At 43.4% G+C, this 26,145-nt stretch overlaps 1 long non-coding RNA gene across 7 annotated transcripts in view; it reads left to right on the top strand.

The window, feature by feature from the left end:
- LOC119157794 overlaps positions 1 to 26,145 on the top strand; it is a 786,943-nt gene that overhangs the window by 727,231 nt on the left and 33,567 nt on the right. For 6 of the 7 annotated variants that reach the window (XR_005107674.1, XR_005107672.1, XR_005107670.1 and 3 more), the window contains 2 exons: positions 22,745 to 22,926; positions 25,845 to 25,930. This is a non-coding gene — a long non-coding RNA (uncharacterized LOC119157794). The remainder of the gene's footprint in view (positions 1 to 22,744; positions 22,927 to 25,844; positions 25,931 to 26,145) is intronic. The other variant, XR_005107669.1, reaches the window with a different exon arrangement.

Raw genomic sequence — 26,145 nt, 5'->3', positions numbered from 1 at the left:
GGGCCAAATTTTTTTATCAGAGTACTTTGATTCATATTAAATGCTACACATTTCTGAACACCCTACTCAGATTTCTACCCAAATACCAAAGGGCTGTTACAGCTGTATCCATTACAAAGGCAGAATTACTGAAACCTCATGTGAGAAATGCTGTTCTTAACATTTCCTTCAGTTTAGTTTTGCAAATGAAGTAATGTTGATTTGTTCAGATATGGCCCAAATGTTCATATTGATTTTGTGGGGTGTACACCCAAACATCTGAACTGTGGTAAAGGTTTGACCCATCACCCCCCCCCCAACACCTAGACTGATAGCGTTATGGTGTGCAGTGATGCAGATGATATTGCATTTCCCAGAAGCTTTTAACGCTACAGTGTGATAAAGACACATCTTGATGCATGATTTTCAAATCCAAAAATGTATATATTATACCAGGATTTTGAAAGAAACTCCTCAGAGTGCATTTTGATAATGTAGATTCAGAATCTTACATTTTAGTTATAGGCAAAGAATTGCACCATTATGAGTGATTATTTTCTTTTATTTTTCTTTTTAATAATAACTGTTTTCCTATATACACATAATTTTGCACTGACAAATATTTAATGTTTCAGCCAAAAAGAAACACAAGTGCAATAACTGTGTAGCCAGGATCATTCTGGAAAGAGCCATGAGTTGTGTAATTGTGGCTTGGTAGTTTATATAATCTGGGAAAAGTGATATAAACCTTTGAAACTCTTTGAAGTTTGTGTTGTGCCAGAGTTTAAATGAACTCTGTCCCTGTTCTTCATGCTCAGTCACCAGTGAAAAAGGAAGTATCAGTAGGCTCTTCACAAAGTATTTTTAAATATTTATCCAATATGAAAATGTTTTAATTACAGTCTTTTTGCAAATTAGATTAAAAGCAACTTATATACATCATTTCTCCTCTAATATAGAATTGTAGGGACTGATCCTGTATAGGCCCATACTACGTTAAACTCATGAACACATCCCTACTTCTTTATAATTTCTCTTTATTATGAAAGATTTTATACTGAAAAACTTGACAATGTTGACCTAAATGAAAGGGGGTTTAGGAGGTTTTTTTCTAATAGTGCAGGCAGTATTTTTAGAGGCTTCCAGCTTTCACAATGACACCACGTGTGGTCATTGTAGTTTGACTTTTTCTTGAGGGTACATGAACAGCAGAAGGAAAGAGTCGATGCTTATGTATTACCAATTTATTGTCTTTTAACCTTAAAATAAAAGGGAATTGTTTCTAGCAAGTGCATTGGGTTACCTCTAGAGTGTACCTTGTCCACATCACTTAAACTTTTTTCTCATCTGTAACTGGATCTAGTGACACTATCTACTGCAGAGAGATATCATGAAGATCCGTTTCATCAAAAGGTAATTTCCAGGGCTCAATACCATCAATACATCCTATTGATTTCAGTGGGGTTTGCAGTGAAAGTAACACTGCATCCAATAATGATGTGAGGTGCAAATGTCAAATTTAGCAGAAATATTCCTGGCTTTCCATCTCCAATGGGTTAGTCTCTCCTTTATCAACCTGTAAAGATTACAAAGTTGACTTCATTCACAACGAGCTATGCCAACACATCTAAGATGAACATCAGGCATAGAAATTTCCCACTCTTTCCTGCTTTCCCTGGATACTTTTAAAATTATATTTGTTTGTTCAGTATTGCTATTGCTACTTAAATCAAAAGGAGGAAAAAAATGTCTTAACGTGTGATATTTTTCTAATTACCAGTCCCCAAGCAGGACTGTAAATTCCAGCAACTACAATAGCGGTAATTTGGGGTCTATCCGTATTTTTGGTGCTGAGGTCAGTGCCAAAGTACTAGAAGTAACGTACAAACACCTGACCACTTTTCTATGCCAATGGGGAAACCTGTCGCTGTTTCCCAGCGTGTTGTACAACTTGCACTTCTGCTAGTCCCATTTAGCACATCGCCTTGCTAGCTGCGGCAGGAAGTTTTAAACGAAATCTTAAAATGCATGTTTATGCACAGTGCCAGATTTCAAGAACAGGAGAGAGTCCCAGTGCCAATTTATTACTAATTGTCCCTCCTGGCTGTGTCTGTTCGACTTCTTGGAACAGCCAACCCTACAGATCACTGTAAATACTAATCTTCTTATACTTAAGGTATCAGGTTTTCTTTGATGTTACCAAACATGTTGACTCTTATCTTGGTTGAATGCACAATCCAGACACAGTTATCGTTAATAATGTTGTGTCTCCTCCTTCATTATGGAGAAAATAGCAAGATGCTTCCTTTCAAAACGATAACTTTTCTGCATTTCAGTAATGATCAAGCCTATTTGATTTACACCCTATTTAATGTTCAAAATGACACATCTACTTGCCTGAATCTAAAAAGAAAGCTAAGGGCCCTGATCCTGATAATGTGTATGTATGTGCTTAGCTTGACACTCCCAAGCCCCTTCCAGCAAGTTCTATACATGAATAAATATATGCAGGACTGAGGTCCTGTGCTCCATTTGCTTGCATTGCTGTCCTGAAGGCAAGGATCTTTCTGACACGTATAGTCAGCTTTCAGCTCACAAAGGGTCTGAGTCTGTTAGCTTTAACTGGCACAGGCAGATCCATTTAATTCTCTATTCATGTGATATTTTGCCAAGTCATTAGCTTAAGTAGAACAACTCATGCAAGTAAAGGTTTTTAGGCAGAATCTGAAGAGTTAAAAAAAAAAATTACATGTACTAAATTTCATTATATGGGAGATTGAAAGTCATGCACTAAATTCCACACACTTGTAAACATAACGCCTGATCCTCACCTGAAGTAAATTGGCACAGAGCTATTGACTTCACTGATGCCACTGCAATTAATATCAGCTGAGCAGAAGTCAGTTTTCTATACAGTGACATTTTAGTCTCTTCATGAGTCATTAAACTTGACCACATACTTCCTGTGAACCTGATCTAAAACCTGTATCTCAATTACTTGATCATCCTAAAGAATGGCTAATTAACAACTGCATGCTTTAAAAAAAAAAGAAAGAAAGGAGATATATTTTGCGTTTGCCATTTGGCAGAGTATTCTGTTATGAATAATATAATATGCATTTCAAGATCTTGTTAATTTTGATGTGATAATGAATGGGAATTCCTAGTGGAATTTTTTGTCCAGAAATATGAATGGTATTAGCTCAACAGTTATATGATTAAGCAATAAGACCTGCTGAGGCAGGCACTACTCAGAGATGATTGACTGCTTTAATTGATTGACATCCAGAGGTAAAGCCAAGGGCACCAATTTACAGATCAGGTCAATTATCTCCTGGTAATGCCCACTTGGTATGTCTTATTGCTATGCTAATATTAACTGTTATTGAAACATTTTAATGAGTTTTTAATTTAAAAGTGGTAAATTTAAGAAGGGTGAACATTAATTATTCAACTTGAAATAATGGGAACAGAAATATTCTGCTTTGCTAATGGTGATGTAAAAGTTTTGTTGTGCATACCAATACTTCTAGAGATCATTTTAGTTCATCTCCTGGGAAGGCAAGTTCTGTTTGGCATTTAATAAAACCCACAATGTAGCAGCACAAAATACGCAGGAGTCACCTGAGCAGCTCCCAGAGCCTGGGAAATAACCCTGGACAGCCACATCCAAACGTTCGGTGGAAGCCACCCCAGGGAGAGGATGCTTCCTGTAACGATGGGAAAGGTCTGCATGTGGAGGCAATGGAAGGTGCTCAGCGTGACCCCAAATAGCAGTTCCTCGTAGGAAGGGAGCCAAGGGCAGGATCGGTGTGCGTTTCTCGTAGGGGGAGATGCGTGTCCCCCACAAAGGCAGCACGGCCGGGCTCTGCCGCCCCCCCCGCCCCCCTTCCCTCCTTTCACCACACGCTATTGAAAGCACAGGCGCCGAGCGCTGCGTGGGAACCTGGCTCTGGGTGCTGTTCCTAAAAAGATCTCGCTCCTGTAATTTAACCCAGCCTTTCTCAAGGAAGACTTGATTTCAGAGATGCCCATGTTTTTCACAGAGAACGGGATGCAAGTTCTCTGGCTCCCTTTCCCACCCCAGGCAGCTGCCCAGCAGCTCGTGGCTGCTCTTCTGCCCCAGGTCACCCAGCAGAGCTGGCAAGGTAGAGCCTGTGTCGGCACTTCTGCTCCTGCTGCGTGTTGGGTGTCAAGGGTGCACATGGCTGCTCTGAGGGCCCAGTGAGAGAGAGGGGCTTCTGCTGAAGTTGCCACAGGGAAGAAGAATGTGGATGTTGTTACCGTGTGAGCATGCAATGGCAACCAGGAAGATCCAGGATGTAAGGTCCTCTGTGAGTGATCAGTTGACTCCTCTGGGGCACAGGATCTGATATAAACAGAGAGACACCCACTTAGACATTCATTGGAAAATAAAGGGTGCAGAAGGTTTAGGCAGTTATTGAAACATACTGAAACTTATTTTTTATGAAGGACATGGAAAAGAACAGCTACACGGGTTGTATCCAATACACAGGAACTGTCTTTCATTCATGTAGCCTCAAAGTAAAGTTTTAGAAAGACTTTTAGGAAAGTAAACAGCATGGTATGAAAACTTGTCTGAGAAAAAAAACAGCCTTAAACAGATCTAGGAGATCCTTCAAGAAACAGTATTAAGAGCACAAGTGCAAATTGTTCCTGTGCAAACAAGAGAGAGGAAGCATAGCAGGAAACCAGTTTAGCTAAATCACATTTATTTTTTTTTGCTTCAAACACTAGGAAGAGGAGGGGACAGTAGCCTTCAGGTCAAAGATTTGCAAGCATGGTGGGATACGGGTAGACAGACCAACACACAAAATGCGATGCAGCTGGGACATCAGTGGCCTGATTAATTTCCTTGTAGCTCCTATAAGAAACTAGAGCAATCACAGGGCTTCTGGAAATGAAGATTGTGTCACAGGGCATAGCAAACATAGTGTCTTTCTCCAGGGAAGAAAGACTAGACGTACAGTGTTTTAGTAAGGCTTTTGACGTCGTGCCACATGCTATTTCCACCTGAAATCTAGGAAATTGGTTGAAAAGCCATGGTTGCTAGCAAAAGGAAAGGGAGGTTAAAACTAGTGGGTTTTCATGGGACTCTGCGGCAGGCCCTACACCTTTCAGTATTTCCATTAGCCGTGTGGATCATGTAGTATCTCCAACACTGGGGGTGTTTAAGAAGATGTCAGACAAGTGTCTGTCAGGTGTGACATAGAACAGTTGATCCAGCCTTCAGGCGGGAGCATGAACTAGGTGACCTCCACAGTCCTTCCAGTCCCATCCTTCTGCACCTTGCATCAAAATAATTTTAAGCTAATATGCCAGAATTTAAACTGGAATGGCTGAGACAGGAGGATAATATTCCTTTCTGCCAATCCTATTATGTGGGCTGTAACCTCTAGCAGAAGGGTGGGGGGAGCGAGGGATGCAGTAACATCTTAAATCACCACTGTAAGACTCAACAGAGCTCATCTGTCAGCAAGTCTTGACAGGAGAGTCAAAAAAAAAAATCCAAACAGGACTAGCAGGTCTGCAGACTAGGGTGGGTTTTTTTTTCTTGTTCTTTTTTTTTTTCGTCTTCTCCCTCCATTTACTCTCTCTATCAGCCCTTATTTAAGGGAAGACAAACTCAGTTATGCTCGAGTTCAAATGAAACTTTCCAACTTACAAAGTTTCATTGAGTACCAAATGATGCCAAGCGAGCTTGCCTGTCCCTGGCTGACATAACACTGCGCGGCTGCTGTCCCTGGGACCGGCACAAATGCCAGTTATCAATCTCACAGGCAAGGGAAAGTTAAATGAAAGATTGAGGGAAACGTGCGTGATGACAGACCAGCTTTGCACACCCCTGTTGGGTGGTGCGGGGTTGCTCAGTCGTGCTACAAGTGTGGCTTGTAACCCAGATGTAAATAGCTTTACATTATAGGGGTTTGGGGTCAGTACCTCAGACTGTCTGTAAAAAAGGACTTTGCAGACATTGCGTGGGAGCCGGGGGACTTGGTTTTCCTAATCACCTTTCTGCTCTTTGGTTCCCCCTAACTGGGGAGGTCAAAGTTCCCCAGCCCTTGCAAGTGCTCTAAGCTTAATAGATATAAACAATGGAGTGCTAAGGATTTAATTGTGCTACAAGGGTTAAAAAAAATGCTACTGGTAGTCTTATCTGAGGCTTGAAATACATGTTTATACAATGTACAATAAGGACCCAGAGTTGCAAAAGAGCTAAATTATGCATCAAGCGCTATGCTGAGTGTGGACTGTATAAATAAAAGCTCTAAATAGTTTCAATTCCTTATGTATGTTTTCAAAATACCCTTTGTTAATGCTCTTGAGTTTGGAATAACTTTTATGGGCAAGGGATCAACAGTGATGTGAAGATGAATTTCACGCCCCTCTTAATCCATGCCATGAAGTTATTCAAAAGTCAGTGAAAGATCAGTTCCAGTTCAACCCCACACTGATGCCCTAATCTGCGTGCTGTCATCAGGCAATAGTGAGTTTGGAACATGCCATATGGGAGCCTGGCAGATGTTGCACAAACTGCCTTTTCCTTCCTGCTTCCCGGGCTTTCGTCAGTCATACGCCCTGTCACGGCAGCGTGCAGGAACGGAATCGTATCAGCCCCTCAGTAATTGCTCTAAGATTGCTTCATTTTGCCTATTGCACACTCACGGGTCTCTGCAGTGTTTGTTATTTTCCGTAATCCAGCCACATACCAGAAATTATATTGCAGTATTATCCCTGTTGCTTCTGTTTGTAGCAGTAAGAGTTCAGTGGCAACAGCTACTGCCAGTGGCTTTGGGGACAGGTAATTTTCCAGACTACAAAATCTCAGCTAATGCTCCTTCAGGGGCTGGTTAAAACAGGATCCATCAAACCGGACAATATTTTGCCTTTTCTGACTGCTCATTGATGGGGGAACACCTGGATGGTCTTTGCAGGAAGGCAGAGGTGACACTAAGCCCATGTGCCAAGCCAGCCAGATGCCACCCACCCTTGCACAGAAAGCCACGGTCAGCGTAAATCAGCCTGAGCTAATAAACCCCGCTTAGATTATTTTGCATTAACATGACTACACAGCATCTGTATTAGATGTGATGGTATGAGGATAAGAACAGATATGATGCATCCACCTGGAGAGGAACACACAGACTTTAGTAAAGTCCCTCACTTCGGCTCCTTGTTTCTATCGTTGTCAATGGTGCACCGTTCTCTAAAGGTGCAACACTTCTTTCCAAAGCCACTTTCTTTTGCTCACTAAACGTACAGGTTTACTTCTGTGTTTCATCTTCTGAAGGGAAATAGATTTCCCATTTCGCCACACCTTTTTAGTCAGGATGTCACCTTCATTGTTGCTTTTTGTTTATATCCAAATGGACTCCAAACAGGCATGTTCATAAATGCAACTACTAAGCAAGAATGCTTCCATACGCTCGCTGCTAGCTGGTCTGTAACTGAGGCCCCCAAAACACACACATCGTGAGGACAAGCAAAGAGGTAGTGGGGTATTGAAAGGGACATAGCACTTCCCCTACTCACCACTTTCAGTTTTGCAAATACATGAAACGTTAGTAGATGCAAATCTGTAGTGAAATGCATAAATATCCTGGGCTGGGCATCTTCTTTTTATAGGTAAAAAATAGAGACATAAAATAAATGTACAGTTAAACAGCTTTCAATAAACCCGTCTGAAACTCGAGCGTTTTGAACTGTTGTGGGCCTTGGTCCTGTGGTAGTTGCTTCTCTGATGTCAGCTGAAATCTTGTCTGGATGGAGTTTGTTACAGCATCAGGTGCTTCTGCAGAGCAAATAACGGTCTATTACAGCAACAGCCATTCCTGGGTGATCTTACATCCCATTGCAAAGCATTTGATTTCTAGGTATGAAGAAATGCAGAAAAGCATCAATCTGTCTTTGATGTGGATGTGAGAAATGGCATAGTGTAGTACAGTGACTTCGTGTAATATCTCTCTCAAAACACATGTCAATCAAATGAACAGGAGGTAATGTCACTTCCTTTTAAAGGGTGGAAGGACAGTGTGTCCTCCAAGTAAACGGGCATTGCTGATTTGTGCCAAATCTCACACTGTTGTAATGGACTGATCTATTTCATTTAGCTTGATCGCTGAGGAGTTTGCCTTTCAAATTGCTAGAGCTGTAAGAAGACGGAGAAAATATACATCATGCATGTATAGGCAATTTGTGCCAAACTATTCAAAAGCAGTATAGGTTGTCAGCAAACAGGGCTATTTGCTGTGTGCTGGTATCTGCTATATGTCGTGTATTATCTGTAACAACTCTGCAATTCATTCTTTCACTCGCCTTCTCTCTCTTTCATCACATTAGATTATGTAGAGGCACTTCAAGGTAAATTTTTAAAACTGTGTGGGAGATGCACAGTGAAGAAAAACTAAGAAGCAAATATCTTGATTTTTTAGCACAACTCCATCTGTCACCTATTTTGACAACTTACGTGCTCATGTCACCTCCGTCTCACGCTGCTGTGTTGAGTCATATTGTGTTATCTCAGAATAACATATTTTGGAGCCAGGGCTGCCTTAAAAATGCTGCATGCTTAGTAATCATAAGATAGGCTTCTGTGCATAAAGAATATAGGGGACGGATTATTTCTGTTCAGCCACCTCCACAGCCCTGCTGCATGTGTATTGTTATGCTGCAGTGAACCCCCTCAGTGACACCGCACACTTAGGGGAAGCTCAAGGTCAAGAGACTCATTTGCATCGTGAGTGCAATGCCTCTTGCTGAAGTGCCATTCCACATTGCCCCCACTGATACGTCTCATTGCCAAACTGCACCTTCCAGATTGTGCAAGGGAACAAGTCAGCTAAGAACGCTCAGAGATGACAGTGATATAAAATATTAATATGGCCTTATAGAAAACAACCTATAGGCTCTTACAGCAGCTGTGATTTTGTTTTGCAGTTTGCTGTGTTAAAAGAGCACGTTCCACTTGCAATCTAGCTAGTTTCAAAAGTGTGTTACCTCTAGGCTTCCTGATAATTTACAGCCACAAATGGTTGTTTCTTTAAGCCTTTTCTGTCACTGTGTATAGGGGAGGAGCAGGAGAGAGGGAAGTGCTAGAACCAAAGTGAAAGCAGACTGAAAATACAGAGCGAAGCTGCCAGCTACACAAAATAATCCAACAGGGGGAAATAAAATAAAACCCTCCCTCTCGGCCCTCTTTTTCTTAACGGCTGCTACTTAGTGTTTTCCCTGTACACATGGAGGTGCATGTGTCCCATGAGAAATGGGAAGCAGAGTTTAGCCCTTTGGAAATTCAGGGTCTGGCTGGTGCCTCCCTGTCCCAGCACCACGTAACGCCAGCTGGTTTGGGTTTTTTGGGATGGGAGAGCATGGGGCAGGGGGGCTTCAGTAATTCAGTAGGATGAGATACACACTTAATGGCGTTTTTCAGAACTGATAATTAGTCACTGAGGGTACGTGGAGATGAATACTAACACAAGTGAGGGCAATTACTGCAAAAATGATATTAAATCTTTTTGTGGAGCGCAGGCTCCAATTCTGTAACCAGTTGTAGTGAACAGAAGGAGCCTCTTTGACTCCATTCAGCTGTCAATCAGGCCATACCCATGTCCAAATGCCAGAGCTGTCTGGCCAACTTGCCTGCTCACATTCTTGAGGGAAGTGTGATACGTGAGACTCGTCATGGAATTCGGAGCCCGAATGCCTGTGAAGTCCCCGAGCGCTGGTCCCGCTGCACGCCTTCCTGGTGTTCAGGGCGCTAAGGGCTCCCATGTTACAATGTTTCGAAGCTGTGCCGGGAGAAAGTGCAGATCCTGGGAAATAGTAGAAAGGGAAAAGCTTTGGGATTTTGATTAGCAGTCATCCCTATCATAAAATGTATCGATCTCCTAGGGATTACCCCCGGAGATTATAAAACTGCTCTGACTAGATCTGCAGTATAGATGGGGAAGGAGGAAGGAGTGCTCAAAGGCTGAGGTTTCTTTTGGGGCCTGTAACGCCAGAGGTCAGGCATTCTTGGCTTTTAGGGATTTCCCCTCCTCTGGAGGCCTGGTGGACCTGGGAACAGGCTGTCTGATGCGAGGGCATTGTGTCACAATTTGCAGCTAGCAGCCTCGGTGGGCGGTGTAGGCTGAGCAGGATAGGGCTCAGCACCCTGGCACGTATCGTGAGATTAGCTGGTGTCAGCACAGTCCTCTGGCAAAACAGAATACAAGCATCAGATCACTTTTGTGCATGCGGCTTGTACCTGCCCTGCCAAGCCTGCGCGAGCCGTGCTCACTGCTAATAGGTTTGGGGACACCAAGTGGCAATGGAAATGCATCGACTTACTATCCATCGATGAGCTTTGCAGAGACAAAACACGTTTGTTGTAAGCCAGCTCCGTACTTCAGTGAGATCATTTTGGAAGTTAAATGTAAACTTATTTCAGGGGTGGTTTCTACTATGTTACTTTAGGTGGATTTCCCTGGACTACATCTTGCCTCAAGCTATGGGAGACAGCACACGGTGTAAAAGGTGGCTCCTGAGCTGAAGAGCATCAGGCCTGTGATACAGCATACAGGCACTGGAGTAACGAGCTAAGGAGACAATTATCTAGCATGAACAGAAGATTCCTCCCCTTCACAGTGAGAACTGAAGGCCCAACAGAGAAGTTGCTAAAGCAAGTGAACATATGGCTTCCACCCAATTCCCCCAGCCATTTCCCCCTCTTTGTGTAGGACAGTAGTGATGAGGTATAGCACGGTGGAACTGTAGCTGGTAATAAGAAAGTTCACCAGACTGAGGAGTTGCAACAGCACTTGTGTAGCTTAGTGGCAGATCATTGACCTAGGAGGATGGAGAGCCAGCCTGAACTCTGCCAGGGGCTTGTTCATCTAAGATTTACTTCTTATTGCAGATCTCTTGTTTGTACTTGGGCTGTGGGTGGTGGGGAGGCATAAGGGAAGCTGCAGGGCTACTGGCAGTCTTTTTCTCTCCAAATAATGGTCTAACACCAGTACGGCTGGGGGCAGGCACAGGGTGGTCTCCCAAGTTTTGGGTTCTCCTAGAGGCTTTCTAGCCATTCCTACACATCTGAAGTTCTTGTTTCCATGCCTAAGCCTTGTGAACCATGTAAAATGGGGTCTTTAAGTTAGAATCCATGAAACGTGACAGCTTCAGGCAAGAATGAAACACTGTCATTTCTTTCCTGGGGTTTAGACTGTACCAGGTCAGACATGGCAGAACTTGAGTCCAAGCAGCAGAAGAGGCAGCTGGGTTGCAGCAGCCCTAGCTAGTGCAGCCTGGCACCAGCCTGCTTAGCTGTTGACGGCTTAGCACTGGGAGTGTGGTGGGCGCAAGCCAACCTTCCTCCTCCCCAAGCGCACCTGGACCACCTGGCACCCCCCCCTGAGAAAACCCTCCCATCTCTGCCTGTCTTCTGCTTGGCAGTGCTGGGAGACTTGAGGGGCGGATGCTGCCGAAAGTTTATCTTGGGATCAAGCACCAGGTGTTATAAAGGTCATTAATGTTTTCCAAGTAACGTTCTGTTTGCTTCTCAAAGCCTCTGCCAAGTTTCTCTGAGGTGTGTTCATAAAATGCTCCGGATGTCTCATACAGTAAAAAAGGTAGCAGGTTTCTAAACCAATTTGTGACACTTCAGTAGCATCTCAAAAGAGTATGTTCTTATTATTTGGAGTTGTTCGGGTTGGCTTCCTCACCAACTGAACTTTTAAGACTTGGAATAAAAGGAAAATCCATATTGTTTATATTTTAGCCGTTTTTGCAGATCTAGGAGTGTTACATTAACCGAAACATACCCCAGCTGTTAATTTAGGTTTCACAATCTATCCCCGCTGAATGTTATTTTTATGATATAGTGATCTTGTGACGTGTCTCGCTCTTGGCTGGTATTCCTCTGGCAATCAATTCAATCAATTTAGACATTCAGAGGAGGGTGCAGGATTACTTGCAGGATGGATGCAGTGACAGACATTGTTCTAGTAACAGTCAGTCACTAAAACAGGTCAATTAGGGATGGCAAGGATACTGTTTTGTTTCATTTTAAGATATGTACCCAGGCTTGATACACTTTCCAAATTACCCTGTGTAAACACTACAGTGTTTGTTGACCCATATATTCACTCTTTCTCATTTCTGGTAGGCTAAGGCCAATGAGAGTAAATTGTTTACATACCCAAAGCCATATATCTTTTTGCTTCTAATTAGTGTGTGTGCACAGATCATCTTCAGCTGCTATCCTGCTCTTGCTCCCACATGCCCTCCCTTAAGTTCTTGTCACCTCTAACTTTTTGCCTTGTGCCTCAACCTCTTTCAGTTGGAACAAGGCAGGTTACTCTAACAGTGCCAGTACTAAGTCCTTATTAATGTGGTTCTTTGTGGCTGAAATGAGTTAAGGAGCAATTATATGAGCAGCCAAGCAAGCAGATGAGAGAGGATAACAACTTGCAGCAGAGGGAAGTGGCGAGCAGATGGAGGATGGGGAGAGCAGCTCTTCAGGTACAATAGCTGTAACCAGATGGGCTTTATAAACACAGTCTTAATTGTTACCTACCTCGTATCAACCAAGAAAAGAGGCAGGTGAATTAGGTATTCATAGCATGGCATTTTTTTATCCACACACAAGATCTTGGGAGTTCACTTTTCAACGTAGTTAATTTTGTTATTACTGCAATTGCATCTGCTAATGCTAGATTTTTTTTATGTACATTTAGCATAGTTGCCTGCAGTATTATTTTCTGAGCTGCTTTAAAATTATTCCTGCCTTTCTTATGTTGAGATTTCAGAAGTGAATACTGTGTCCTTTAGGAACTCTCCTGCCAGTGGAGAATACAGGGAGGGCTTTGACGTGCTTGACCACTAACAGGGTATTCTTCAAATAAAGCTCCAGGTTGCGTTAGGCTTCCATCATCCTTCATTTTGTTGCAAACCATTCTAATTAATGAGTCACTGTCATATTATTAGAAATACATTCTATCTACTGATTTTCAAATGCAAATTATCTCTTTCTGTGTATTTTGTAAAATAGGAGACAAGGACTATGTTCTATAGCAGCAGTCTTAGGGACCTTATTTGTCCATGTCAATCAACTCTGCAAAATGTATTTTTCAATCAGAGATTCTGTCTTCAGAGAAAAAAAGCAAAACCAGTAGGATCCAAGCCTAAATAATTAAGGCCAGAGCCTTAGCTAGTGTGAACAGGAATATTGAAATCATGGGATACATAACAGATGTTACCAGCTCAACATCAGCTTTTTTTATATTACAGCTGTGACAGAAACACTGACCTTACGTTCCAAGTAACATTTAGACTTTTCATATTGTAGTTGGCTTACTCTTCCTCTTTTCTTTTTCTTTCTCATTTTTTAATCCCTTTTCTCCCCCTTTTCCCCCTTTTCTGGCTCTGTTGAATTATTTTATTAGAGTTCAAGATCTGGACGAGTCAGACATTCCTGATAAACTTGTGTTACCAGCACAGCATTTAGTCATAAAACTTCAGAACAAAAGGAATTAAAAGCATATTTCACAGTATTTATTTCCTGCAGGTCTTAGAATAGACCAATATCCTTCCTAGACTTCTTTGTGAGTGTTCAGATATAATTTGGATAAGTTAAGTATAGGGACAAGAGGACATGTTTCAGCTACATGAAAGAGGTTTATATTGTCGTTTCAGAGTGGAAAATAGAGTATGCACAAAAATATGTCTTGCAATTTAAAAAGCAATGTTGAAGATTGTGTGTTGGCTAAATGGTTGCTGGACTGCTCAAAATATTGGCTGGCAGAGAGAATGAAGGAGGTGGCTTCTTCAAACACAGCGTCTGTCTTACATGATATTTTAAAAGGAATATAATAGGTACCTTTCAGTACATAATAAGTCTCTCAGATTAAAATCCTGCTCAGTTTCTACTTAACCTTTCAACCCAATCAAGGAAAAGTTAGGTTGAAATAGTAAAGATGCATTGCTTTGAGTGAGAAGTTTTGTCCAGGAGACTGAGTTTAGAGCAATGCTGGAGAGATAAATGGAGAGCCAGTAGCACATTTATGGGGGTTTGGCTCCCAGAATGTTGGCAAAGGCTACACTTAGTGTGTCCACCTGCCCATAGCTGCAAAGGGATGCTCACAGGAGGCTGGAGGATAACGTACCCTGCCTGAGACAGCCCTGCTCTACAGTCAGACCTGCCTGAAGAACAGAGCCTCTCTGTCCGGATATTTTCTGTGTGCAGAGAGAAATTGCAATGACAGACAAACCACAGGTCAGAGAGGGAACCAGGCAGAGTAAATGAGAGATGAGATTGAACTGGAGCAGTCAAAGAGCATCCTTTTCAGGCACAGGAATGAATGGTTAAACTTTAAGATTGGACTCCCTGCAATTGGCTTGAGCTCAGTAAGGAAAATAGATTTGGGAAGTCAAAGAGGAGTAGAGCCACCGTACGCTCAGAAGAAATACATCAAGCTTTTGACACAAGGCCTATTTACCATTTAATTCCCACCTCACAGAGGTGAGCCCCACCCCAGTGCATGGTGGAGCTGCTTGATCAGTTTAGCTGCTCTGCAGGGGCGAAGCTATGACAGACGACTGAGAATGGCCATCTAGTGCAAGGCACCGATTTCAACTTCTTCTGGCTCTGAAAGTTTCTTTTCTAAAAGTAAAGATGAGTAGGTAAAGGTAAGGTAAAGAGACCTGCTCAGGATGGCAGGATGCTGTGCATGCATTTTGAGCACAAAATCGGAGTCCTTTGGTCTTTTTACGACATGACTTGTGGGAATGCTATACCAGGTATGGAGCAGACTCAGTAACTGTTTTAATGGCGTTGCATGATCATATTGGCCAGGTCTGTGACCGAGCTGCCTTAGTCAGCTGAAAGCAACACAGCTGCAAGCAAGAGTGCCATGTGAGAGCTGCTGTGTTCTCCTATGGACCTGCCAGGACACAGCTACAGTTGCTGCTGAAAGCCTTGCCCCGTAACCCCTGGCTTCTTTTGTTTGCTCTGGTGCAGACCGACCATTCTTGCATGCACATGTGCATATGTGTGTGTGTATGAGAGATTAAATTTTACTGTTAATTGTATCACACAAATTGCCTCTGTTTCCTAGCTGATGCAGTTTGAGACTAGGATAAACCAGCTAATATAATCAGTTGTGTAGATTCTCTGAAATCCTGTACTTCGTTTGCTACATGTGGGCTTTGGAAGTTAGAATATTACATTATGGGTCATTTCCTTGACGCATAGTTCAAATCAAACACTCTAATAGTCTACCTTCATCTGTGTGAATCTGACTTAGCACAATTAGTTGTAAGAGCCACAAAATAATTGCCGATGAGCGACAGATTTCTTTTTTTCTTTTCTCTAACTCATCAGTTAAGAGATCCTTAATTGTGGAGACTATAGGAGCCCTTATGTTCCCTCCTGCTCCTCAGGACTTGGTCTGCAGTTGCCAGTAGGCAGGAGTCAAAGCAGACTGCAACCAATTCATCAGCTTCATGAATGCTTAGCAAATAAGTAAAAGCTGAGAAAATAATAAATCCTCACTTAGCAAACAACAAAGGAAAAGATTAATGACATTCATTGGATGGAATTGGAGTTTTCCCGACTCTTGCTGACCTAAAGATGGCATGCATCGGGTGGAGAGAATATGAAGCTTTTGGGAAATGGAAAGTAGTTGGAGGAGAACCACTCTCTTCCAGGGCAGTGAAGTATTTATATTTCAAAAAGGACTGAAGCTGGCTAAGCAGCTTTCCCACCCCAGGCCATACAGTCTGCTCTCGGCTGTGTCGTAGCATCTTCTTCAAAGGGTAGACCTTTACAGAAGCTTAAAGGTATCAGGGAAATGTCTCTGGTCCTTCAGCTGCCTGACTAGCCGCTTTTCCTTCTGTGTGCACCGAGAGGTGTAAGCGTCGTTTGCCTCCTGCTGATGCCCCCCTGGAGAGATCTCTCTCTGTCCTGAGCTGGGGACAGCCACGCTGCACTGCACAATGTGCTGGGGTAACCAGGCCTCCAGGGCCTCTGCTCTCCCTCCAGGCACACAGGAGGCTCCCATTCATTCATTCGTTCGTTCATTCATTCATTCATTCCACCTCATAATAATATGTTGGTGTGGGAGGCTGGGATCACACCCAGCTTGGCAGAATTATCAGGTTCTGAAGGAGAAAAGAAGTCCCCCAAGTGCTGCTGCGTCATACCCCCACAACCCAGTCATAATGATCCTGATGCGTATTATTTTGCAGTGGCATCCTAGCAACTGTGTCAAACAGAAGAAAAAACATGAGAACAAAGAGTGCATGTTAGAACTACCCTGAAGCATGTCTGAATTAATTATGCCTCTTAATTTTTTGGATAAAAATCTGGTGCTTATTTCATTATTAATAGCACAAAATCAAAACATTACTGTCTTATTTATGATGATGCTGATTCTGCCCAGACTGTGTTAGTTTTCCTGCTATCAGCAGAAGCTCTGAAAAACTTGACATCTTTCCATGCTTTTAGAGAATCAGGAATGAAGTAGCTTTTCCTAAACTGAAAGAGTAGTTTAGAATATTTTTTTTTTAAAAAACGGAAATCAAAGCTTGTATTATTGGGGGAAAGTATTTTAAACTTTTACCAAACACATGAAATAAATCATAATAACTATGTGGACTGTACAGATCAAAGCAGTGCAAACTATTAACCAATTAATCTTGAAAACACTTCTGCGAGGCAAATAAGTTGGCTAATACACTAGCCAAGTTATGGGAAACTTAGATTTATCAAGATGAGTACTTAGCCTGAAACAAAAAAAAAAAAAAAAAAAAAGGAGGTATGTGCCATCATTTAAACTTTCTGAGATGATAAATACACATTTAAGGATTTGCCAAGCAAGCATCAGCTGCAGAATTAATTTTAGTAGGGAAAGGCAGTGTATTCTCCAAGCATTTCAACAGGAGACTATGCACATTGTTAACTTCAAAACAACTCATTTTTTTCATAGTTCAGTTCCCTTTAGCAAATAAAAATGCAGTTTGGCAAACTGTGTAGCAGAGAACATGTACATTATCTGCATGTAACATACAACCAACAAATTTTCAGAAATGGGATGTCTGACCTCCAGTTATGTCCAGTCTTTTCTATCAGCACAACTGTCCTGCAATCAAAGCTGTGCTGCTTTAAAATGCAAATATTGTAGTGATGGATTATTCACCTCCCTAATTTATTGACATGAGCCAATGAAAACTGCAAGGAGTTGCTCCTTTCCAAAGCTGGTTTAGTGTTTCATAGCCTCCTCCTGTTTAATCAGAATGTTTGCATTTATTATTATTTTCACCCATCTCTCAGTCCTCATTAATATCAGTCCTTGCCTCCACACTAACACAAGCTGCAGGAACGGTAGCAGTGATGCTGCAGAGTAATTGTGTTTATAACTGTAAATACAATTGATTGCCATTTCGCCATATAAGCATGAACTTACACACATAGGATCTATTACATTGTGAAGAAATGTTTTAAGTGAATTCCCGTGTCAGCTAAATTGATTGTTAAAGGTATGAAATTCAGCATTGATAAATGGAAATGCTTTTTTACACAACTCGTGATTTAACCATGGGCCTGTCTGCCACAGCAAATTGTTCAGGCTGAGGTTTAGAGGGATTCAGATTTAGATCCTTATGTGGAAATCAGAAATACCTAATGTTATAATTAATACAACAAATAGTGCAAAGGATATTGAACCTCGTGTTCTAGGATGTAAATCAGTCTCTAACTACAGAGAGTAGAATATGAAAGCAGGCTGTTTACATCTGCCCAGTAATGTACTTTTGTGTTTCTCCTGATGTATTACATACTGGTCAGCATCAGACAACAGCTATTTTGGTTCTGACACAGAACTGATCATTTCCAAAGGTGCTTTCTTACACTTTTCTTAGCAGGAAGATGTTGCTCACGCTGTGATAGCACCCAGATTCTTCAGTCTGGGCTCAGAACAGCAAAGCAGTCAGGTCTGCAAACATATGGCATCATACCGTTCTTCCCCCAAAGACCCCACATAACTCTCCTCACTGACAGGCTGTACTCAAGTTCAGTCTGGTTACTTCTTTCGTAAATTTAAGATTAGAAACTGGTTTGCAAAGCATGTTTCCATCCCCCTGTGTTACACAGGCACAGAGTTTGCAGGGCAGCATTTTTGAGGGGCATGGTAGGCTGCATGAAAAGCTTTTGTCCCAAACCAGTGTCATGCCTATTGAGCACAGATACTTAATAAATATATCCTATGATAGCTTTTATAGAAAGAGTGTGTGCTTAGTGCATAACTTTGGGCCAGGAGAGCACCACTGAAGAAAAAATCATTATTATTGCCAGTTGCTACTCTATGGTTCATGTCACCGAGTGGTCTGAGGGCACACAAACTGTATTTATTCCTTTTGTTTAAACCACCTGAGAAAATGCTCCCCAGGACTACACCCAACATGCTAATTCGGCAGACTAGAGCTCATCTGCAGGAAGCCTGCTGAGACAAACACGCTGTGCACAGCAAGTGCCCATAGATCTGCTGCTGCTGGGCTGCACTATTTGCTGATAGAGACCTGGCCTTCACAGGCTTGCTGTTGTACCAGGTGGGCATTGCCATCCCGAGGTGGGCATTGCCATCCCAGCGTCAGTTGCCTGAGGCAGCTTTTCTCTTCCTCCCACATCTTTTAGCATCTTTCTTTTTCAGTGGTTTGCCTCCCCCCTGCAAAGCCATGAAGACATTTTATGAATCTCTGGTACAATAACTAGCCTGATAAATAGGCTTGAGGTGGATTTGATAACTTCTGTGAACTATGAAGTCATAGCTGACAAGTGATGTCAGGTGCTAGAGCCAGGAAGGAACTGGAATTCCTCTTCCTCAGAAAAAAAAAAAAAAAAAAAAAAAGATGCCCTATTTTGAAATAATAATAAATGTAATCAGCTTGATGGTCTTCTATTTACCATTATCCCACTACTCTGTATCATTAACTGGTGGCCTTGGTGGCCCCCAGTATGCTGGGGGAGGGGCGTTATCTCTTGCTCTGTGTTGTGTAAGCCACGGAGCAAATAATTACAGCTGCTTTTCTGCTGCTGCTAAGGAATAGCTGTAAGAGTGCCATGGGAGGAGGACCCGGGCCAGGTCTAAGTCAACCCAAGTGCTTCCAGCAGTCTTTACCCGTATCCCCGCCAGAAGCCAAAGATCTCTAAAGGGTGGCTGAGCCCCCCTGTCCTACCGCAGCCTCTATCAAGGGGGAGGGGGCTGTTTTTACCCAGCAGGTGGTCGGTAGCAGTGCAGTTTAAAGCTTTGCAGCCCCAGCACTGTCAAAGCCGTCATCATTCCCACATCGTAGTGTCTTCACCAGCACAGAGGCTGAAGGTCCCAGGAGACAGGTGTCCTGGCCTGCTGGTGAAGTTGGAAGAAGCTATGCAAAGCACAGATAGGACATTCCAAAACTGGAACGGGATGATGCAGTGATTTGCAAAGCATTAGCAGCACAGCACTATCCTGCAGTAGAGGGATAGAAGCTGAACACTCAGAAAACCCGGATATATCCTATAATAACAAATACAGAGCTAAAGTAAAAAGAGCAGGAGCAATATGGTTAGTATCTGATAATATATCTACCCTCTAGCCACTGCTGAAAGACATTCTAGCCCACACTAGATTTAAGATGGATGAGAAGTTTGCTGTCAAACAGGCAAGGCTTAAAAGAGTAGAGGAACTGAAGGTTTGATCTTTAACACCAGATGGAAAAGAGAAAGATGAAAGAAAAGTTAATCAGAGACTTTTCTTAAGCTCTACTGATTACTGGAAAGCTTTTGACATGGTCTGTAGTATGCAGAAGTGAGTGGTGAGCCTTGATATTAACCAGCTCACCTAACAGGTTTTTTTTTTCCCCCCAGAGTTTAACAACTCAGTCAATAGCCTGCTGGTGAGTTACTACATTTTCCATTGCAAAACTGACAAGGCATTTTTTCTTCATGACCCTCCCAAATGGCACTAGTGAATGTTTCCTTTAAAAGTCAGTCTCATCCCCAGTGACACCACAAATGGAGGAAAGTCAAGAAAAGAAGTGATGCTCTTCTCCCAAGATGCAGGCGCTGCCCTGTGAGCAGGTGCTTTGGGTCACCTATTTGAAGAATGAGACTCAAGTGGCTTTGGAGCAGACGATCTCTGTGAAGATTTAGTGGTGTTGGCTCATTCTGAGGGACTCCTACTTCCACTCCTGTTCCTTTGAGCTGCACAGGACACTGTCCTGGTTTGCTGGACTGGAGAGGAGATGACAGCTGTAGGGCTTTTCTGGATCCTGAAGTACTGAGCAGCCCTCAGGTATGAGCCAGTCCTTTTCTAGATGTTCACCCCTCACCTTGAGAAGCCATGCGTATGTTAAGCAAGGACCAGAAGCAGCCAGCACAGAGACTTGGTTCCCTGTGCGATGGGGTCTCTGAGGTACCTTTTGAACTAGAATTACCCAGAAGATGGTTGGCATTGAGTGATTGCACCCACCAGATCGGTAGCATTCATTGCAGTCTCTTTGAGATTTAAACTGATAACCCAACAGATCATCTCTCTAGCCAGCCATATGACTTACAGCATCATATAGCTGCTATTCATCTTCACAGCTTCCTGCAAAGCAGAAGATGAGAATGATATTATCAGTAGTTTGCATATGGGCAACGGATGCACAGAAGACTATGGGATTTGTTTCAAGGTCACGCTGTCTGTGGCTCAGAGTTGAACCCCTTAAACACAAGACCTTTCTACCTCATTCTTCTATCTAATGTCTATGAATATATTTTTCCCTTATGGTTTAAGCTGTTCTGTTGGTTCCCAACTTTGAAGCAGTTTCCTGCTCTTCCATGGCATGAATTTTTAACTCATCTATTGAAAGCATATGGGCTTTTCCTAGCAAGCAAGTGAATCTACAAGCTTGGAAAGGCATGTGAACCAGAGGTTGAATCTCAGCCAAACAATTTGTTCTGGCTTTAATCAAGATGTCTTCTTTTAACTTCAAATATCATTTTTTAAAATCCCATATCAAAACTTCTAGTGTCACACTATGAAATCAATAAATGCTACCAGTCATTCAACTCAGAAATACTTCAAAGCAGCCTGAGTGATAGCCATTATTTTATTTTTAAAAATATTCATCAAAGAGATGCAGTTAATATGAAGGCAAAACATAATTAACAGCAACAAAGAAATGTGTCAGTTACATTTTGAACTTGCAAAATCCCATGAATCCTGCTACTAGTTTTGCATTCAGTTTCTCTTTTCCCATTCCTATATTTACACCTTGCAATATTTTCCTTTTTTGGTTTTTTTTTTTTTTGTTCTTATCATAATTAGTAACATAGTTAGCAAATGCTAGTTTTAATGTAGTCATTTGATTCATCAAATAGTTGATGTTATTTCAAACCTTAAGGAAACAGTTGCATTTTTGGCCCAGATTCTCCTATGTACCGTCTTGCAGGAGGAACCTGTCCTGACTCAACAATGCACGTTAATTGTGTGTTGAAGTCTCATCAACTTCAGTGGCCCTCCATTTAAAGCTAAGTATGTGATTATGGGCATTCCTGAGTAAGGGTCATGGAGTTTTATCTTATTCCGTAAGTATTTCAATGGAAAACCAATGGAAGTGTTCATGAGTAAAGTTCTAATGTAAGTAAGAGTTTTGAGATCTTGTCCATTTATAATAGCAACCACTATCCAATTTTGTGTACTACAATGATACTTAAATTTATGTAGTAGAGATACTTGGACTGTAAAGATTTTCACAAGCGATTATTTTTAAATGCTCATTAACCCAATTTCTAGAATCAGTAAAAAGAACTTATGCTGTATCTATTTTACAGTATATAAATGTGTTTTTTGTTAGACTCAGATCACTGAAGTTCATTTTATAATTATGCATGCAGGTAACTAGCAAGGAGAGGCCCACCTGTATGTAGCTTTGGGTGAAGTCATCTCACCTAGCTTTAGAAGTCTACAACACAGTCACCTGATGTAGTCCCCCTGGGCTTTCCTCACAGCCAGTAGAGCAAGATCAGCACTTTCAGTGTGTCAATCCTCTGATTAGTTTTAGACATTGATTTTAGGAGGAAGTAAATCATGTTGTAAAGTGCCTTTTCTTGCTATTGACTATAAAAGTGTTTGATACACTCGCTCACACCTTTTTATTTTATTTGAGGTGCCCTACAGTACCTCCCTGGCTACCAGGTGCTGCCCCAGTGCATGTCTCTCAAAGATCCTGTGTCCCATGGGCATAGCTTGGACAGCCCGTGGTGGGTCTAAGATGCCACAGAGGCCTCTTTTAAGGAGTCTGAACGCCTACCAGATGCCAACTTAGAGGTGCTACCTCCAGGTCAGGTAAAGCCCATGTAGTGGCCCCATATGAAAATGGAACATATTCAGAACCTGGAAGGTTTTGGCTGAACAAAACCTGGGAACGTGTTCTCTAGGAAGAAGATTCAAAGAAAACTATGGCAGCAGCTCTTATCTTTTAAATTGAAAAGCTTGACATCAGACCTCACCAGCTGGAGAGTTTAAGGAAAGACTATCCAATGGCTTGATTCCCAGTTCAAGGTCAGGACTTCCACAGCACAGTGCATTTAAAAATAAATAAATAAATAAATAAATAAATTTGGAGAAAACTATCTTACTAAGCTGGGTGAGGCCCTGCTATTCACTTTTACCCATACAGAAGCAACAAGAAAAGGCAGAATGAGACTAATTAGTCTGTTTTCTCCTTCTGTCTCCCCATGCAGGATGATACCGCAACATGAACATATCTTGCTGTTCCATTATTCTTGCTGCTCTCCCGAGTTTTCCCAGCTTCTCCACTGGCAGGAATTCAGTGGCAGAGAGCGAGGCCTCCCTCGGTGAACCATCAGAGACCAGGCTCTTTCTTTTCCTGGTGCCCGCGGACGTGCCAGCAGCCAGCCGGCAGGTTGGTAGGGTTTGTGCAGTTATCCACAAATGGATGGGTTACACAGTGGTGGTGTAAGCTGCTTTGTGGGTTGTGGTTCCCCCTGCAGCCCAGGGCCTGGCCAGCGCTGGGGGCCACCAGCCTTGTGCTGGCCCCGTGCCAGTGGCAGGAGTCGTCCCCCCCCCAAAAAAAAAGTCACCTTGGTCACTGCGTTTCATGCCCAGGGTGCCAGGTTCTGCCCCAGCTTCAGCACCACCCTGGGGCCTCCTTCAGTTTCAGTTTGTGCTGGTCTAAGGCGCATGTCTATCCCTCTCCACCTTCTCCTCCTCCTCTGATAGATGTATCTTGGTAGGCTGGAGACACGTAGGGGTGCTTGCTGACACAGTTCCTACATCTTGGGCTCCAGGTAGCAGCTTTCACCTTCTCGTACTGGTTCCTCAATGTCTCTCGTGAGATGCTGGAACTCTCAGTCTCTGCACATTCTTAGAATAAGAATGGTAACACGCGCTTCAAAGGCAGAGTAAATCCACTCATCTGATGTGAGAGAAGGTCAGCCAAAGAAGAATTAATGAAAACACATCTATCTGAATACACTGTGCTGGAGAAATGTTCACAATGGAGCATGAACAGCTTCCCAGCACCAAGGTACCCTGCCTGGGACTAAACCTTTCTGCTCGTGGTTAACAAGTGATTATTTCTGCCACTGCCAGTTTCCCCTCCACTTGGCCTGACGCGATATCCAGTGATAACCAGCCACTCTAGCCCAGCTCAGGGCATCCAGAAAAACATCCAGGACCCAAATGCTTGTGTGCTACTTGCATGAGAACCTGCTGGGAATGGATTACTGCCAAGGGAATGACACCATCAACAAGAAAATGGGAACTTTGCTGTAGAATTGTTTATTTACTATTTATCCATGGCTGTGGGATCTTTTTTTTTCCTTTTTCCCCCCTTTCCCCCCTTTTCCCCCCTTTTTCCCCCTTTTCCCCCCCTTTCCCCCCTTTTTGCCCCTTTTCCCCCTTTTCCCCCTTTTCCCCCCTTTTCCCCCCTTTTTCCCCCCTTTCCCCCCCCTTTTCCCCCCCTTTTCCCTTTTTTCTTTTCTTTCCTTTTTATTTTTCCTTTTTGTTCCTTCCTTTTTTTTTCCACTCAGAGTGACTATAATATGCTGTGTAGTGTCTGTTCTGTAAGGTTTCCCAAGAATGAGACATCTGGGGAACCTTAAGTCCCTGTGATGATCATTAAGCCCCTGGATGAAAACTAGAAATACTGTTTGAAATCCAGATACAAGCTGATTATGGTGAGTCAGCCACCTCACCCCTGGTGCTCAGGCACAGGACTGGGGTAGGGTTAGGGATGGGGAAGTGAGGACTTTCAGAGCTGAGTTTCCAGAGTAGTCCTGTTCATCTCAGAAAGTCTGTAACTGGTATCCCAGCATCATCTTTGCCTAGAAAAAAGAAGTTCTCCCAAAGGATGCTTCAGGGGTGGCTGGTGAGCCCCAGGAGAGTCTGTCTTCTCAGGTCTGGCAAGCAGATTTACCTTCAGTTTCTCAACAAGTGTCTGCCCTTTGTTTGACTGAACTTTTTTCTAACCATGAATTCTAACTGCTTTGTAGTTTTAATTCGTTGTTCAATACTGCTGGTGTGGGGAATTTATGAATTCTTTGATGCTTTCTTCTCCTTACAAAAAGGATTTAAGAGTGGGACATTGTGGAATGGTATGTGCACTTGGCACAGCAACCAGTAAATACGATGTTTCTCGCTAGCTACGTGATCGGTGGTACGTTTCATCTTTTGTCTTCCATATTGTCGTTATTTCACCATCTCTGCCCTTCTGGTCCATGGTACTGCCTTGGTACAGCGTGGAGGTGGGCGCGCCATACACGAGCATCACATGCGTTCCAAGCGCTTCGCTCACCTGGGGCCAGGCTGCGGGGCACTACGAGCAGAAGCTGGGGGGACGAAAGCACAGGCCGAGCACCATGGGGAGGCTGGGGATGCCTGCGTTGCGTAAGGTGAGAGAGAAGAGCCTGATCCGCGCAGGCAATCTCAACTCTGCACCAGTCGCTGGAGTGTTTTGCCGTGGTGAGGTCCTTGCCAGTGGGTAGAGCAGAGCGGACCCTCGGGGAGAGCACGGGAGCCGACGTGCAGGCGTTTGTTGATGTACTAGTGCAGCAAGAGGGGCTTACTTTGTGAAGGCTTGTCTGCGAGATGTCGTACGGAGGGTAAGACAGCAGCTCAGTGTGAGTGGGTGAAGTCTGGGCAGTTTGTAGCAGGGTTTGGACAGTTTGTAGGTAGCCATCAGCTGCAGTGTGAGGATAAAGCTGGCTTTGCCTGTGCAGTTGGGTTGCTGTGAGAAGCTAGTCAGAAGTTTGCTTCCACAAAAGACCTCAAGACTCCAGGTCCAGCTGGCTGCTTTCAGCTGGGGGAGCCAGGACAGAGCACCCCGGGCAGGAGCGGTGCCTCCGCAGCCCCTGGTGTGTCCAGATGCCATGGGCCAGGCCACGGCAGGGCTGGGACGAGGCAGGAAACATGAGCGTGGCTTTGAGGGACGGGAGCCCTGGGCTGACCCTTGGGCTGGGCTCGGATGATGGTGGTGGGGCCGAGGGTGACGCCAGGGCAGGGGAGTGAAGCGGAGGCTGGGGGGATGGTGCTGGCTCTGGATGGGAAGCACTGAGGTACCGCATGGGGCAGGGGGGTGGGGCAGGGAGCGGTTCAAAAGGAGACACTGAGGTACCTCAGGGAGGGGACAGCGGGGTAGGAACCTTGAGGCGCATTGGATGAGCCAACGGTGTGTTTGGGGGCAGAAAGCGCTGAGGTAACGCGTCCCAACAAAGTGGGGGAGAGTGGCCTTGCAGCGTGTCTGCAGGCTTGGGTTACCTATGGGACAGGGACACTGAGGTTGCTAATCCTGTCCTAAATAACCCTCTCTCTTTCCCACAGCACCTGGTCAAGCAGGGAAGGAAATGGACAGGGAAGGAAATGGACAGGGAAGGATATGGACAGGAAAATCCTGCACCACAGCACAGGTACTGCTTATTACTCTGGGTCTCAGAGACCTGAGAAACGGTTCCTATCTCATCCTTAAACAGCTTCTGCTTGCATAGTTCTCCCAGGGAAAGCGCACATTCCTCAATAAAATGCCATATTAAAACATAGGGTGTGCACTTTGCAACTCCCAAACCCATCTTTGCTTTAGTTCACACCTACAATATCGCACCGCACATGGGATTTTAACTTTGCA

This window comes from Falco rusticolus, chromosome 15, assembly GCF_015220075.1.
Source record: "Falco rusticolus isolate bFalRus1 chromosome 15, bFalRus1.pri, whole genome shotgun sequence".
Taxonomy (NCBI): domain Eukaryota; kingdom Metazoa; phylum Chordata; class Aves; order Falconiformes; family Falconidae; genus Falco; species Falco rusticolus.
The sequence above is the reverse complement of the archived record's forward strand: the minus strand, read 5'-3'. Positions and strand labels throughout refer to the sequence as shown.